The 17,618-nt window shown below is 31.3% G+C and overlaps 1 long non-coding RNA gene across 1 annotated transcript in view; it reads right to left on the reverse strand.

Annotated features, from left to right (window-relative positions):
* LOC148272272 (uncharacterized) overlaps positions 1 to 17,393 on the reverse strand; it is a 153,136-nt gene extending 135,743 nt beyond the window's left edge. The window contains exons 1-2 of the long non-coding RNA XR_015824886.1: positions 17,306 to 17,393; positions 5,305 to 5,345 (exon numbers count right to left, since the gene is read on the reverse strand). This is a non-coding gene — a long non-coding RNA (uncharacterized LOC148272272). The remainder of the gene's footprint in view (positions 1 to 5,304; positions 5,346 to 17,305) is intronic.
* Positions 17,394 to 17,618: the final 225 nt, after the last annotated feature.

The following is a 17,618-nucleotide window of genomic DNA, read 5'->3' on the forward strand; positions in this document are numbered from 1 at the left end:
AGAATAGGTCATAGGTAATGTATATTTATAATAACTCAAGAACGCTAATGATATGTATAATTTGTATTTTTTATATCAATTTAATTAATAGACTCCGATTTTTACTTCCTTGATGATATACATATTTTAGGTAAAAAACCTCAAATGACCATAACGATTAAATAAGTGTTATGTGTTTTTTTAAGACGATTTCATGCCATTAAAACATCATTAAACTAACCAACGGTTTCGTTGTCGTAATCGTTCTCTTGACGTCAGTAAAAGTAAACCGTTTTTAGGAAAGTGGAGAATATATTAAATGTTTTTATTAATCAATATAAGTACATAAATGACAAATGTTTTTTTTTTCTATTACAATCTACTTTTATAATTTTTTTATGTTATAAATTTCCTTAAAAAATACTTGATCTTGTGTTTTGAGAGTGATTTACACTGTGATAATTATTTAGTAATTTGAAGTTATAAATTTTCGAATATACATGAGAAAAAAATATATGAAATAAAAATAAAAACAAAAAATAAAAATACAGTAATACTAATTAAATAGAATGCTGTTTTTACTCGGGTTTAAAAAAATTCTTTAGATTATTTTTGAATTTATTTACTGATATAATATGAGTTTTCATAGTTTTTAGTTTATTGCGCATTGGGGAGATTACTGTAGTTGATTTAAGTGCCAGTCCAGGAAAAAATAAATATAACAATGCAAAACCACCTTTGAAACATTTTTAACTTACAAAGAACGAAATGCAGGATCTCAAGTATGGTAGGCGAATGCGCCAACCACTTCAGAATAATTAGCAGAAGATTTGATAGAGGTAACAATAAATAAATATTAATTTGAAGTAAAATTTCATTCAAGATTGTTTGGAATCAATTATTTAAAGCCCTTTTAAGGTATTATATTACAAAATAGGTGCTATATAAATTATCCACAAAAATAATAATGACACGCGGTAGTAACAGCCCTGTATGGGGAAACTAGTGTAAAAAAAAACGATAATTTACGTTATTTTGAAAATATCAAGTTGTATTTAACGGCTTTAAATAGGTTCACGGTTTTTTATATTTATTTTACTGGGTAGTTTATCGTGCACGGATCGAATAAAATACTTTTCGAACTTTGTAGAGCGAAATTTGTCGAATGTAGATTTTCGGAGTTGAGTTTTATTCATTGGTAATTATTTTTAACTGAGAATAAAATCGTACTATTGAAAACTACCGTATTTTTACGAGCAAAAATGCTATGTAAGTGAGAAAGCATGTTGACGGGTACTATTGCCGTTCTCCTAAAATGAAAAGTATGTACGTATGAATGTTTTCGGTAAAACACGCCGAAAAATACGGACGAACGTTAGTTACATGGCATTTTTTATCCTACTTTGCAGTACAATGCCTCTGGAATTTTGCTGAATTACAAGCACAGTTCTCTAACAAAGATTTAGGAACATTGGTTAAAATAACAAGATTCTATGTAGTAAAATAAACACGAGAGGGACATTGAAATTGCTGCATTAAATTTTCAAGTCGATCCCAAATCTCTATTTTCTACCAGGGGACGATACTAGATAAGAAGGTAGCTTGGTTCTAGTATCTCGGCATTAATAAGTTACCTCTCGTGCGGCTACCTGCTGTTCATTATGTTACCCTGATACTCTCTAGTTATGTCAATTATTTATGCAGGCTACCAGGTGCAATCAATATATCTGACCTAATTGGAGATAATTAACATAACAATAATTATAACCTATTTATTTGTGCAATGCAACATAGGTAACAATTATTGAACATAAAGATTGAATTATCTATAAAGTAAAATCGAATTTTCGGTTAAATTTAATTACTTGAATTTTTTGAAACCTGTTCAAATATATAAAAGTTTATCAACTAAGATGCTTAAAACTGTTGATCAGAGTAAACAGCATGTGTGTTTGAATGATTATATTGTTCGTAATTCGTAATTATAAGAAATACGGCTATGATATTTTAAATTGGTTTCAGTTAGGTTCTTAGAACAATGAAGAATTTCCCTGACAGGAAGATGGCCGAACTAGTTATTTCAAAGTCTTTCATTTGCGGTAATGTTTAACGGCGTTGCTCGCTGCTTCCCTACCGCTCGTGTACAGTATACAGGTGTTGACATTCTACAACCAACCGTAAATGGTTATAATTAATACCTGTGTAAGGAGTTCTGGAATCGCAAAGTAACAGAAAACCGCACTGTCTAGGTTGAGTGACATTTATTGCTACAAAGGCAATCACAAATTACGCAAATACGATACAAATGAAATGAAACTGATATATAACCTCGAAAATGTACAAATTATATGAGTTTGAATAATTTATCGCCATTGTTTCTATATACGTACCCAGTGAAACATAGGGCACTAAATTGGAACTCCAAATGCAGCAACGTACCTCTCGATCATATGTTAAGTGAAGTTATAATGATCAATTTTACGCTTCAGGTGGTAGTCCAGGGACAGTGGATTATAGCAGTATTTAAAAAAGGCATTTAAAACAATCTCACGTTGACCGAGCAAGGAACTAACCCAGGTACTTCAAGCAAGAGAGGCAAATGCGCAAACGATTACCCTTTTTTTAAAAGTCTTTATTCAGAAAACACGCATTTACAAAGTTTTTTTACAAGAATACTTAAACACTTAAAATAACATACATACAGGTACATATAAGAGTCCCAATCGGAACTAGCTCCTTCGGTATATTTGGAAATCTTAATGTAAAATCTATAAAACAACTTTATGTAAAAATTTTGTTACTATACGCACGTAAACATTATTCTCTACCTTTCGTTGCAAATACAAGAGTTACTAGATACTCCACCCTGATGCTGCAAAAAAATAAAAAAATAAATACAACCTTCGGTCAAAGAGGATTGGCCTACTACTCGGATAAAGTGTACAATCTACTTCCATAAGGACAATTAGTAAGTTCTCACAATATAAAATTGCTATTAAAAAATGGATAGTGGAGGTGGGTTGCACACGGATCGATGATTGGATCAAGCCAAATGGGTAAAATGTGGGTACTGGTTATGAAATTTGTTCTATTGGTCTATATAAATTGGTTTTGTTTTTTTATGATTATTTCAGTTTTTTATTGTTTATTATGTTACGAATAATAAGGTTGATTAGATGAATTACGTTTTTTTTATTGTTATTATTGTGTTAACTTTGTTAAATAGCTAATCTTAGGCATGTTTCACATTTTGTAAAATGTTTCCCTCGGCACGGGACACCCCAGTGAGGGAAAATTATTATGTATAAAAAAAGAATACAAACAATGTAAAAGTATAAATAAATAAATATGAATACATAAAAAAATAAGAAAACACAAGACTTGATAAACTCCTTCTCAAGCAATTTGTAATCGGGTGCTCAAATATAAGTTGAATATTTTACTAAAAAGCTATGTAAAATAGAAATGCAAAAGGTGTAAAAAGGTATGTATAAAATTATGAAAATAATACAAGAGTAAAAAATATATACATTAGAGTCCCATGAAATGTCGGGACATGAAAATTATTAATTGTGCCATAATGAAATTATGTATTAAATCAAATTAAAAATTATATAGGTATATATACTTATATATTAAGTAAAACGTCTAAAAAAAAAAAGATAGATTCGTAAACATGCCTTTTATAATTACTATCTAGGATAAATTAGCAAAATAAACCATTTGTATGTGCCCAAATACAACGTACAAAAAAATCACTATCCCAACAATTACGCTTTATAATATTGCACCGAGTTGTGGTCCAGTGGTCAGTGCCTTGGACTCACGGCTCAAATGTCCGTAGTTCGAATTCCACTCTACCCCAACTTGATTTCCATTTTCTAATAGTGAGTTTTTTACAACTCGATGGAAATGGCCCACAAAATTAAATATTTAGGTAAATCATAAGTATGCAAATATTTCTTAATATTAACAAAAAATATATTGCAAATCATTTTATTTAAATCTGGACATTTTTTTAGATCAATAGATCAAGAGGCGGACTAACCTCAACTCGATTTACCTTTTCTGGATATTTACCAGTTTTTTTTAACCTTTAATTGTATTCTTCGCCCAGACGGACACGGCCTAAAAAATTAAAATACTAATTTATTTTGCGTAACTATTTGCTTCTAAACTTCTGTTAGACAGTTAGGATTATTGACCAACAAAAAATCTGTTTACTATTTCTGTAAGTGACGTCTGTGTATTTTCTATTTTTTTGGGGTATTATGGTTTTAAAATAAAAAGTACAATAGAAACAATATTGCACCGAGATTAAAGGTACCTATATTATTTGTTGATTTATGGGTATTGTACAATGCGATCCGATACTCAAAGGAAAAGAAAATAACCCGAAATCTAAACGTCTAGGGAGCTTTATTACCCCCGGGGTACTGTTTGATTTATAACCCATTAGGGGAGGGTATTTCGCACCCCTAGCAGTAAAAAAATGGGGAAGGTTCCAGTTTCACTTCCCTAGATGAGCTAACAAGGGACATTTGCAATAAGATATTTGTCAATAAGTTGGAATGAGGTGATTGACAGCCAATTTGGGCGGTTTATTACGGATCGTAGATAATAAACGGTGTTTACGACCAATTTTGTTGTTGTTTTGTGCAGTCCTTTTGTTTTTTATATCTTTCGGATTATTTAATGAATTATTTTGTTAACCGTAGAAATAAAAGAGAAAACAGTATACTTGCGTTTAACTTACAATAAATTAAACGTACAAAAAACTTCATCAATCAAAATAACATAAAAAATGAACATCGTAGATAAGTTATATTGGCCTGTAGCAAATTATCAAAAATATTCCTACTCAGAAATGACCAAAAACTTTTAAAAATATTTTTATTTGATATCTCACGCGCTTAAAACATACAAGATTTTAAGAATTAGGTGCAGTTTAATTACGTTAAACCTGGATATGATTGCAGGACAAACTAAATAAATGTATAATTTATATTATAGAAAACATATTTTAAAGTATTAGTTTAAGGTGTTGAAAGATTTTAGTTTTTGAATTGGTATAATACATTTAACAGGGGTTTAAAAATGAAACAAATTTGTACAATAAAAATCATTTAAAGAAATATTTTCAAAAGACGTTAAGTAGGTAAATATGTAGATAGTTTTTAAATAAGTTTGAGTATTCACAGAATAATTGCTTACCGGTACTGTGAATTCACGCGGAAGTTTATGTAATTACCTATCATTAAACTTTTCGTTCCAATGGTAAAATAAATCACTCTCAAAAACGTGCATGAAGATATTTCAACTTACCAAACCGCAAAAACTCCGTAGCGTGATTAAAGTATTTTTACCTGTAACAAAAAAAATAAAATATTAGAAAACGTTACAGTACCTACCACCATTAAAAGCCAGTCCTAAGGAAATTTTTTATAAATTATGTTGTATAATACACCCTCAAATGAATATTTTTTTACATTAACAATGCTAGGAATCGACCTGGGACCTAATACATACGAGCCAAACAAGCTAAATTCAATACGGGAAAAAAAACTTATTTCAATTTAAATACACGTTGGTAAAAAGATTTCCACTTCACATATTATGTATATGCAATTATAAAAACAACAATGGCATTTTAATTCTTTTCCTAATCGTTTGTATCATTTTATTAAAACGAGGTTTTTTTTTAGATATATATATTTTTTTATTATTAACATAAACGGCAAATCTGCCTTTTACGGAAAATTATAATACTAACATATTTGGCTTATTATATACATATTTATATATTTTTTTAAATGTAAATTTCCTTTTACCCAAGATTTATAAAAAAAATAAACCTAAAAATTATACCACATATTCAGTAGATAGTTTAAACAATTCAAGAATAAATGTAAAAAACAAAATTAAATAATAAAATATTTTAAAGTAATGTAACAAGAAAATCAAGTACTGTTTCATACAGCTGGGCAAAGTAAACAAAAAACTGTTTTTACAGTTAAAAGTACAAGTGACGCTTTATGGCGTAGGTTAATGAAACCGGCATGCATTTGATTGGGAATTAAATTTGTAAAGAAAAATACTTGACATTGCGTGACATAACAAGACGCATTGTTGATTTATTCGTCGCGTGAGAGGGTTTAGATAGACACGTGACTAGCACATGAATGACACGTGTCTGGCACGTGGCATTTACATAAATCAAGCGAGTATTACTACCTGAAGTGGAGTTGATTTACTGACCTTCAAAACCACGAATATTTATTTGGGTGATTTCAAATTCAATATAAAATTGCTACTATAGTGCGTACTTGTAAATTTAATGTTTCAAAGTTGAGGGAATTTTATTTAGGAGGATATTTATTTTAATCGATAACAGGTCAGAAAAAATGTATTATTTATTTATGAATTTAATCTGATATAAAGTAAAACGCATGAATCTTACGGTAATAAAAAAAAATATCACATCTTCGAGATTTGCACGGGTTAAAAAGCCGCGATAGAATTAAATATAAGCTTTGCTGGACAGTATTAAAATACCTTCATGAAAAGGTTCCAAGATACCTATCGGACCTCTGTATAAGGGATAAATCTCAAAGAAGATGTATTCTTAGGTCAGCATTTAAATCAGGCAGAAGAAAACTTGTAGAAATCTGGCATTCCCCAAACACTACGTTCGGGGATCGTGCTTTTGCCATAGCCGGCATGGCCCATCTGATAAATAAAAAAACACTTATTGTTTTGGATATGTAAAAATAATTCTAGATAAATACTGTGACCTCCGAGAGATTCGATCAAAATAGATAGATTTAAATTTGATGCCACAGAGAGGGAAAACATTGATGAGAAGGGAATATTTCACACTGGCTAAAGACAGGTTAAAAGTTATGTTAATGCCTTCTTAAAGATAAAATATATTATTTAATAAATTAAATACCAGGAGTCATGCAAAATTGATTTTTTACTTTTGAAAATAGACGCACTACTCGTTTATCTGAATTATGTTATTTATATATATTATTAAATAATAAAGTAGACTCGTTTAAAATGCTCTCCAAAATTAATCTTAATATTGCCTTTCGCGTGACAAGAAATAAGTATTTATTCCATCTGCTAGTCTGTAGCACTAACTATGCTCAACATTCTTTCCTCTATCGTTCTTGCTCAAACTATGATGCTTTTTTTTTTCATATAGTATATTGAAATATTTACTTGATTTATTTAAAAATATTATTGTTTAAAAATAAATTAAGACTCATTCTTTCTGACTGCGATACGCTCCCACTTGCTAATTAATGATGCTTACACTTACACACACTTGAACACTTACTCCCACACAAATACACACAAACACACTTCTACACTTACTCTCATACAAATACACACAAACATACCCTTTTGTTGGACAACACCCTGATTTCCTTCCCTTTTTTTTTTTTTTTTTTTTTTTTTTTTTTTTTTTTTTTTTTTTTTTTTTTTTTTTTGCACCACAACAGGCCAGGAGGCCTAATTACAGTAGTGAATTATATCACAGAGCACCCAGGCTTGAGAAAAATCACATTTTTAATTTTTGTGTTCTCACCGGGAATCGAACCCGGAACCTTCCGTGCGTGAGTCAAGCGTCTTGACCACTACACCACGGAGGCCGCCGCCACAACAATTTAATATGCATGATTTTTATTTAGAAACTTCGCTGATCTGTCTTTAAACCGTATTTTTTTAAATGTTATTACATATATCATTGTCAAGTGTTTGTTTCTGTTAAATAAATAAATAAATCAAATAAGTTTATATATACATTTTGCATATATTATTCTATAGAGTACGTTTCTTTCTTAGCATAATTAAAAATGGCATTCAATTAACAGACCATGGGGGATGCAACCTACTTGAATTCCCATTAAAATGAAGTTGTTGAGAGGGTTTGAGGGTGAAAATATGATTATATTATAAGAAACTAAGAAGTGCATCACTTGATGGTCACGTGACATAGGTTGTTTGTTGTTACAGCCCGTGACACTAGAATACGCGGTGTTGTAATTGTGGGATAAAATATGAATATTCATGATGCTTGAATATTTTGCGAGTGATTTTCACGGTGAAATTTTTTATTTAATTACATTTTTTGTTACTGAAAAATATAAAACCAAAAATCTTACTGAAAATTACAGTAAATTATTACTAATACAATAAAAAAAGTTCATCTTAAAAGAATTTAACGAAATGTTCAGAAAACAAGATTTTGTTATTGTGCGATTTCCAAAATATTATAATACTTTTGAACCAAATATGACGATTTAATATCTAAAGAACTTTTATTGTAAAATAATAATTATTTTAATTATATCAGTATATATTTAAATTTGAAAGAAAGGTAATCGGCAAGGAAAAATATCGATAAATGCTTTGTGCAAAAACAAATGCGTGTACTAAACACTATCAATTACATATTTTTATTTATTAATATTTATTTATATTTTTTATTTATTTATTTATTGAAAGAAAACAACAACCATTATAACAAAAAAAATATTTACAAATAAAACAAAATTATTGGCCAATTATAGTTTTCTATACATAACTAAATACAATGTCAAATAAATAAAAAAAGCACACCTTTAAAAAGCCACTCTGCATCATTCCACACGTAAAAAAAATATATATTACAATAATAATGCTGTAATAAAAAAATAGAAGAAAAAGTTTTTTTGTTCACTCGGACTTAAAAATCCTTTCGCCGGCGATTCCATACGGAGTAACCCCAGATCAGCCTTCCCTCCTTTCTTCTTTCACACAAGAGAAAATAATTAAAATATTAAAGTGTACAAAGAAATAAAATATTAGGTAGGTTACAGTTAGATTATATTTTAATGATTATTTCAATTAGGGTTCTGGCATTTTATTTAAAGTGAGAAAATATACATCGATTTCAGTAAAAAACGGGTTTTAATTATATAGAATTCTGGGGAAAGATGTATTCTTATTATTATTCGTGCTTGAAATACCAACATGAAACAATTGTTGCAGCCAAATTGTTCGTTGAGGGTTACGAATTTCAATTTTCTCAAGCAGTTGAGAGCAATCTAAGTTGTTATTGCATATTTCGTAAAGCAAGACGGTATTATTGATGATTCTTCTAGATTGTTTTCAGATAATGCAAGTATGGAGAAGACTAGCGACATCTATTGTTGAAGGGGGATAATTTTTCAAAGGCCTGGAAATATAAAGAAATACCAAGAATTCTGTTACCGATATTGTCCTACGTTGTTATTGACTCCTTTTTTTAGCGTTCTTTTTCCTTCAAAATAACATTCAAACGGTGCTTAAACCGGTCGACCAAAATGGAATAGACCAACAGACTTGGCAATTTATTCCAGTCTGAAACTGCTGAAAATGAAGTTTTTCTTAGGATTGAGGTGGAATTGGGGACGACAGAGCTAACAATTATGACCCTATAAATTTGTGTTGGGATTTAATTGACGCATCTTGTGCAGGGGGCAGTTATAGTATCAATCATTTAATATCTTTTAAGTTTCTATCAAATACCCCATCTTCCGTCGTTCTTCTAACATGTACATTTGTATTCATTTTATTGTCATTTCAATGCACATTCGTTTAAATAACATCTATAAAAAATAATTTGAATCATAATTTCTTGTTCCACACCCTATTGCGCATTGGTTACTGTATTAGAACTTTGATCACGTTAAAAAATTATATTTCGCGTCCATCCTACCAGGAACCGAACATGGGCCCTTAAATATGGCAAGCGAACGCGCCAAACACTAAACAAGTCGGACGTAACCTTCACTTGATTTCCGTTTCTAGGATTTTTACCCGAGAGTTGCCATCGAGTCGAAAACACTCGACCTATCAATTATAAAAGCATTTACAAAATATGTAAACACGTAAATAAACAAATAATACTATAATACAAACAAAATGGAAAATGTAAAATGACTCGCCTACTGTGTGTATTGAATGCCGCAGCGAGACTATTTTTGGAATCTCTAAGCTCAGTCATATCACTCCACTACTTAGGGTATTACACTGGCTACGTTTTCCACAGAGGGTGGAATACAAACTCTGTTGGCTTATGTATAAGTCACTGCACAACTCTGCTCCAGAATATCCAAGGAAACTCTGCATTCCAGATAAACTAGCTGACAGACGTCTTACGCTTAGATCAGCTACATCTACGTCGAGAGGAGAAGTTATTATACCTCTACGCAAACAGCGCACTAAATTAGCAATCGCGCATTTGCGGTCGCAGGCCCTATGGCATAAAATGCTTTCCCAGCAGAGGTGCGAAACTGTGAGAGTGAAGTGATTTTTCGAAAAAGAACTCAAAACTAACTTGTTCTCTAAATTATTTAAATAAATCCTTATCATGTGATGGCCAAGTACATTGTTTTTCTTAAATTACAAATTCAAAAAGTAGATCTTAAATTGATTTCTATATATAACCACTGAAAAGCGCCCTTGACGTATTATATTACGAAAATGGCGCTATTTAAGTTATTCATAATAATAATAAAAAACGAACCATCGCGCCGTTCGACCGTGGGGAGGTAGGCGGAGAGGATAAAGACGGCCTCCGTGGTGTTGTGGTCAAGATGCTTGACTCACACATGGAAGGTTCCGGGTTCGATTCCAAAAATTTTAACACAAAAATAAATTGTGATTTTTCTCAAGCCTGGGTGTTCTGTGATGTATCTCACAACTATAATTGGGCCTCCTGGCCTGCTGTGGTGCAAAAATAAAATAAAATAAATAAAATAGAAAGCTATATTACTATGTCTTTGCATACATACCTCGCTTCTTCTTCATTCATACATATTCTTACGCACGCACGCCGATTATTCCGAAGTTTGACTTATTCTTTACGTGTTCGTTATATTTTAAAAAAATAATTAAAATTGCTTTGTTTTATGGACCACTTTTTTATTGTCACAACCGACAAGTTTTGGCAACTCACGTTGCCCTCTTCAGGGTTATATAATAACTGGGTTACAATAAAAAAGTGGTTCATAAAACAAAGTAATTTTATTTATTCCTTTATATTATATTACAATGAACTACAAAGTTAGAGCTACAAACATCCAAAATATTTGTTATATTTCCTCCTGCCAGCCTTTTTCGGTCATTCTCGTTTTTTCTCTACGTGTCCAAACCGACGTAGCACTTTTATCTTGTAAATAAATAAATCTTAATTGATTTGTACATTTTTCAGTTGAAAAAAATTGAAATAAATTAAAACAAAATACGAAAGATATTATGAAAATGAAAAGGGAAAATCTTCCAATGGAGTTCAGTTCGGCCTGTAATGACTTGGCAAAAGCAATTATAGCAGAAATAAATTATGCCCTTGAAATTTTCGTTTCATCCCTCTTCTCCTGCTATTCTCTTTCCCCTGATGCTGCTTCACTCAGAATCCCTCTGTCCTTTCTCCACTCACCGGCAAACGAACGAGGATGACTCAGAAATCCATTTCCACACAAACGAATGCTTTATCCTTTTTTGTGCCAAGTTGAGTGCTATGCAAAGCCATAACCAGAGTATTTTGAAAAACATTACATGTTTTTCAGGCGAAACAAGATGGACGGACAGTGGTGTAGTAAAAAATCACAAAAGTAGAAGCAAATCAAAGAAAAAAGTAGTTTAAAACAAATATCTAATAAAAGTGTTCGCATCTAGGTAGATGTACAGTACCTACAGTTCATGTAGTGTGTCTTGTGTGAATTTGAACTAGCATCCCGGACGAGTGTTTTTGACAAGATGCCTTCAAGTAAAAATCCTAAGAATATGGAGATAAGTTCGCCTCGTGGTTTGGTGGTTGGCGCGTTCGTCAACCATGTGTAAGATACCGAGTTCAATTTATGGCAAGATCGAACAGAAACATTGCTGATAATAATGGTTTTACTATTTGTTTACATCCGGTCGATGGACAAAACAACAAAACAGATTTTTTGTAAATATTCTGAATTTAAAATATTAAAAAAAAAAATGGATTTAGATTTAATTTACCATACTAAAAAAATCATTTAGTGAAAGAAATAATATTATTTACAAACTAATATTTCTTGTTTTTATGGAGATAGGTTAACTTGTGCTTTTCGATACGTACACCACAAGCCTTTTAACTCTAATTTTTAAAAACCAGTTTTATATCGGAATAGAAACTATATTGTTCAATTTTTATATTGTGTTATGCAACTATTTTAAATAATGAAAATAAATTATTTTTAGGCATTTATACCGACAGTAGGTATAAAATAAGGAAAAACTCAAGAGTCACCTTTTTTTAGATTTCACATAACGAAAAATGGTTAACGCTGAAGATAAAAATAAAATATATACGTCTTTCAAAATCATGGCATTTTTAATAATAAAATACAATTTAGTGCTTTATATAAATTTTGAGAAGCGATAGAACTTCGTAAGACTAAAGCGTCGGAAAACTGAATTCTGGCTACACCCCTCGCTAGATTGCTTCCCGCCCTCAAGTGTAAATAACATTATACCGACGTGATTATGAACGTAATGATGGGGCGACAGCGTGTTTTAATGTTCGGAATTATGACGCCGTGCAATGTGAACTAGAGTGCGTACGTAGCGCGAACAGAAACGGGTTGTAGCCTTTACCTTAATAATCCAATATCAAAGCACATGTAAAAAAAAAAATTGTTTAAAAAAAAAACAAATATGTATATATATGCATTAGCTTATTCGACATTCATGTATCTTTTTAAGCATGCACGCCGATTCATACGACTTTTCACAGAAACATTTTCAAGTATTTTTTAGATTTTGTTATGCCATATACAAGAAACTAATTATAATATTCATATAATGCGGATTTAATCGGTTCAACGAAAAAAAAAAAGTTTTTTAATAAATTATTATGATCGTCTAAAATACTTTTACATTTTCAGTTTAGACTTTTGAAGAGTTTTGGCTGGTTAAATATTATTTTAGTTATAATAATAAAAATACGTAACTATAGAACCCCGCGATATCCTTGCTAATATTAATCTTAATGTACCTCACCGTAACTTGCGAACCAATGCTTTCTTTGCTGTGGGCAATTTTAGAACCAATTTCGGATTCTTTTCCTTTCTGCCAAGGATCTCGCTAAACAGTAATGTCGATCCTTATTCGTATCCAATAGTGCCCTTAGTAAAGCGTGAGTACGTTGACCATTTATTGCATAAAAGTTATTGCACAATTAATCTTTTGCATCTGGTGCAGTCCTCAGATAGGAAAAAAATTAGGTGAAATTCCAATTAATAAAAATCACAGTGTATTACATTACAGTGTTTTTTTTATATTTTTTTAAATTAACGTCTTATTTTTTAATTATTTTAATGTAATGCTTTCATTATTTTGTTTACTGGATTATGTTTGTTACTTGTAACTATGTAGAACAATATTTATTTTTGAATTTTTAAAGTATTTTATGTGAATTTTTGGAATTGTTCTCTTAATATTGTTAAGTATAATATGCAATTCTTTAATTTATTTCAAATGAAACACTTTGAAATTTTTACCACATAAGAGTTTAATATATGAACTAGTGTTAAATATTTAACACAGCTAGTTTCAGGTATTCTGAATAACCCATCATCAGGTGTAAATATACAAATAAACAAACAAATCATCACGCCCTTTCCCTGAAGGGGTAGGCAGAGAGGATAGAACGCCATATTACTCTGTCTTTGGATACAGACCTCGTTTCCTCTACACGCATACATCTTCTCATGCACGCACGCAGATAATTCCTACTCTTGACATGTCCATTTTCAAGTATTTGATGGACTTGATCGTGCCATGTCTTTCTCTGTCTTCCTCGTTTTCTTTATCCATTAACATTCACACCGTAGATTCTTTTAGCCGTTCTTTCGCCGTCCATTCGTTCTACATGTCCAAACCAACGCAGCACCCCTTTTTTCGATTCTATTGATAATGCATATCTCAGCCTTACACAGTTCACGGATCACGACATTTGTACACCTATCATACATCGTTTTACCACACATTACTAAGACTTACACACACAAACTAAGAGTTTATATTTAAACCTGATTATGAGTTATTATTCAGAATACATGAAACTATTTGTGTTTTAATATATTAAACTCTTATGTGGTAAAAATTGTAAAGTGTTTAATTTCAAATAATTCAAAATGTTTATCCACCAAGTAAATGCTGAAACAATAAATAATGTCATTCATTATTTGAATTATTTACTATATTTTTTCCCTGCAATTATTATGGCTTGACACGGGCAGAGCCAAAAAGCCCTGTGACTACGTAAAAAAAAAGATATATGGCAAAGTTAATAAATAATATTTTGAGAGGTAAGTTTAAGAACGAAAACAAAAAAAAATGTTCAAGTAAATCAGAGACGATAAACTGCTGTGTAACTCAAGTATTTACACCGCGATCTCATTTATGATAAAGCAGAAAAGCTTCGGGCAGAAAACAAAGGGATTGTTATTGTTTACAGTTTGTTAATTTGTCGGGGGTGAGAGTAAGGGTGAATTTAAGGCTAAGTAGGCTTTAATTAAAGGCCAGGGAACATCCGAAACAGCTGGAGGAACGGAAAAGTGCGGAAACGTTAGTATATGATAAAGCATGGACAAAGTAGTCATCATTAGGAGTAATAACAAAATACAAATATGAACTAAATATAAAATTTTATTTAATATTCGTACCATATGCTGACTTTTTTATATCTACCGGTATACAAGACACCAATTAAAACAATTTGCAGAAGCCACTATACACATTCACCATAGTTGTTGCACAAATGCATTGCATGTTGGTTTAATTGGTGTCCTGGCGAAAAGACGGGTACGTTTCGAAACCGGTAGACATAGAAAAGTCGGTAAGTGGTTTTATACAAATATTTAATTACATTTAGTAAAATGTTTAACCACAAAGTAAATAATTTAAATATGAATAATATGAACTACATAAATAGCTAACATACATTTTTTTACCAGGGTTATTATATTGTTAATACGTACACGACTTTTTATATTCATGTAACGAATTATCAGAAATAAACTCGATGAAATCAAATATTTTTCTAAAAAAAACATAGTAAAAGAAACTAATGATATAAATACTAATAAGTTTTCGGTAAGGGCAGGTATGAAGGTCATAAAAACGTAAATAAGATGTTTTTTTAAATTAAATATTACAACCAGAATTATCATCTGTTTAAAAAAACGAGAAAACTACCCTATAAAAAAAGGTTTCAACTAAAATATTTCAATTTTTTTTTTAAAAGTATTACCGATAGCACATCTAAAGTATTACCGAAGGCATACTTTTACGTAGAGATAAAAGAAAATGTCACGAAGATGTATGTGATTTAAAATGCTTGTATTTCTTTTCAAAATCAAAAAATTAAAATTTGGCTTCGGCTACTTTCATGTTCAACTTATTAATCCTTAAATTATTACAACAAATTTGAGTTCAATATTTAGTCTTTATTGAGATCCCAGATACCGTTCCCAGGTAAGTTTAGTCTAAATTTGAAATGGCGTAATCTGCTGGTTTAAAAGTAATTATATTTTAGTAACATGAAACTTTTAAGTATATTTTTTAACAGAAATACCTTGAAAAAATATCTGTCTTATCTAATTTTTTAAGTTTTTTCATTTTTTTATTATTTCGCGATTAAGAAAAAAACATTCATTTTAAAATGGCAAAATCGTATGATTTCCTTATTTTGCGTTTGTTTTACCAGACTACAGCCTTAAGAATTTATTGATAAAATGATCAATTCGAATTGTAAAACAATGTTTAGTGTCAAGTATAAAACCTAAATCTCTTATACTAGACACATATGAAGTAAGGACACATATGAAGTAAGGACACATATGAAGTAAGGACACATATGAAGTAAGACACGTAAGAAAAGACATCTACGCTTGTTTTATTGATTACGAAAAAGCATTTGACAGAGTAAAACACTCAGATTTGATAAAAATGCTACTAAGCTGCGGTATAGACGAAAAGGATGTGAGAATAATAAAAAACCTGTATTGGGATCAGAGGGCTATTATTAAATTGGAAAATGGAAATACTTCACAAGGTATTCCCATTCAGCAAAGGGTCCGACAGGGTTGTGTTCTCTTGACTACTTTGTTTAACATGTACTCTGACTTGGTCTTCAAAAAAGATCTGATTGGTACAAATCTCGGTGTGAAGGTAAACGGCGTAGCTATTGATAATATAAGATATGCAGATGACACCGTTCTAATTGCAGATAATATACAAGACCTATTATGGTTTTTAGCCGAGAGAATCATCTAAATGTAAATCTCCCACTCAAAGGTATCAATATTGAGAGAGTGAAACAGTTTAGGTACTTAAGCAGTATCATCACAGAAAATCTAGACCTCTACATTGAGATAAAATGCAGAATAGAAGCAGTCCGAACAGGATTTAACAAAATTAAAATCTTCTTTGTGACGATAAAATAAACCTTAAGCTGAGACAACGAATGGTCAAATGCTGTATATAGTATGTCTTACTGTACGGTGTAGAGGCGTGGACTCTAAAAGTTAATATTATAAACCGCCTTGAAGCATTTGAAATGTGGATCCACTGTAGAATGTTAAGAATATCTTGGACCGATATGATAACCAACGATGAAGTATGACGTAGAGCCAATACTAATATCGAACTATTCACCACTGTTAAGCTCCGTAAGATTTCATATTTCGGCCATGTGTTGAGAGGTGATAAATATGTCATACTTCAGCTTGTCATGAAGGGGAAGATCGAGGAACGTAGAGGGGTCGGAAGAAAACATCTTTCCTGGCTTCGAAACATCCGAGCATGGACCGGGATTAGAACTGCAGAGGAGCTGTTTCGCACTGCTCAGGATAGAGAAGCTTTCTCCCAAGTGATCGTCAATGTCGGGGAGACCCGACATGACACGTGAAGAATAAGATAAATGATTAGAAATTACTTAGAGAAAGTAGATTCTTTAGGCTTTTGTTGAACATTTGACGTTTGGATTTGCATCCGTCTGCCTCTAAGGTATAGACATTTTACATAACTGTATTCGAAGCAAGCTCCTGACCTCAATGATTAACGACCAAGAAAACAATTTTTCAGTCGATTTCATAAGCACTTTACATATAGCACGGATTGATAAGTACAAATTTATATACTATTATTATTATTTTATCAAAATACATACTGAAATTAGTTTTACAATTTAACCCCTTGCTCTCCGTATGATAAGTGACTAAAAATAAAAGTTATTTTAAGAAAAGGAGTCTAGTACTTCGGGAGCAGATACTGCATATATTTAAGGTGCTTTTCTCTGCCGTCTGGAGCGAAGAAACGATTCTTCTTCTCGGAGTAGGCCTTGTGGCATGTCTTTCAAGAGGGATTAAGATTTCTGCTAGGTCGACTCCCAGCTGTCGATCCATCTCTTTGGTGGTCTGCTCGGGGTTCGTCTGCCTTGGGGTTGGCCGGGAAATGCAACGAGAAAAAATGAATCGTTTAAAATGTTAAAAAAAGTTTCTTATAAAAAAAACAAAATGCTTGGGTTTTAAAATAACGAGTTAATATTTTTTAACGTCATTGTATTCAGA

This window comes from Micrasema longulum, unplaced genomic scaffold (assembly GCF_059751315.1).
Source record: "Micrasema longulum isolate JH-2025_06_02 unplaced genomic scaffold, ASM5975131v1 h1tg002404l, whole genome shotgun sequence".
Lineage (NCBI taxonomy): Eukaryota > Metazoa > Arthropoda > Insecta > Trichoptera > Brachycentridae > Micrasema > Micrasema longulum.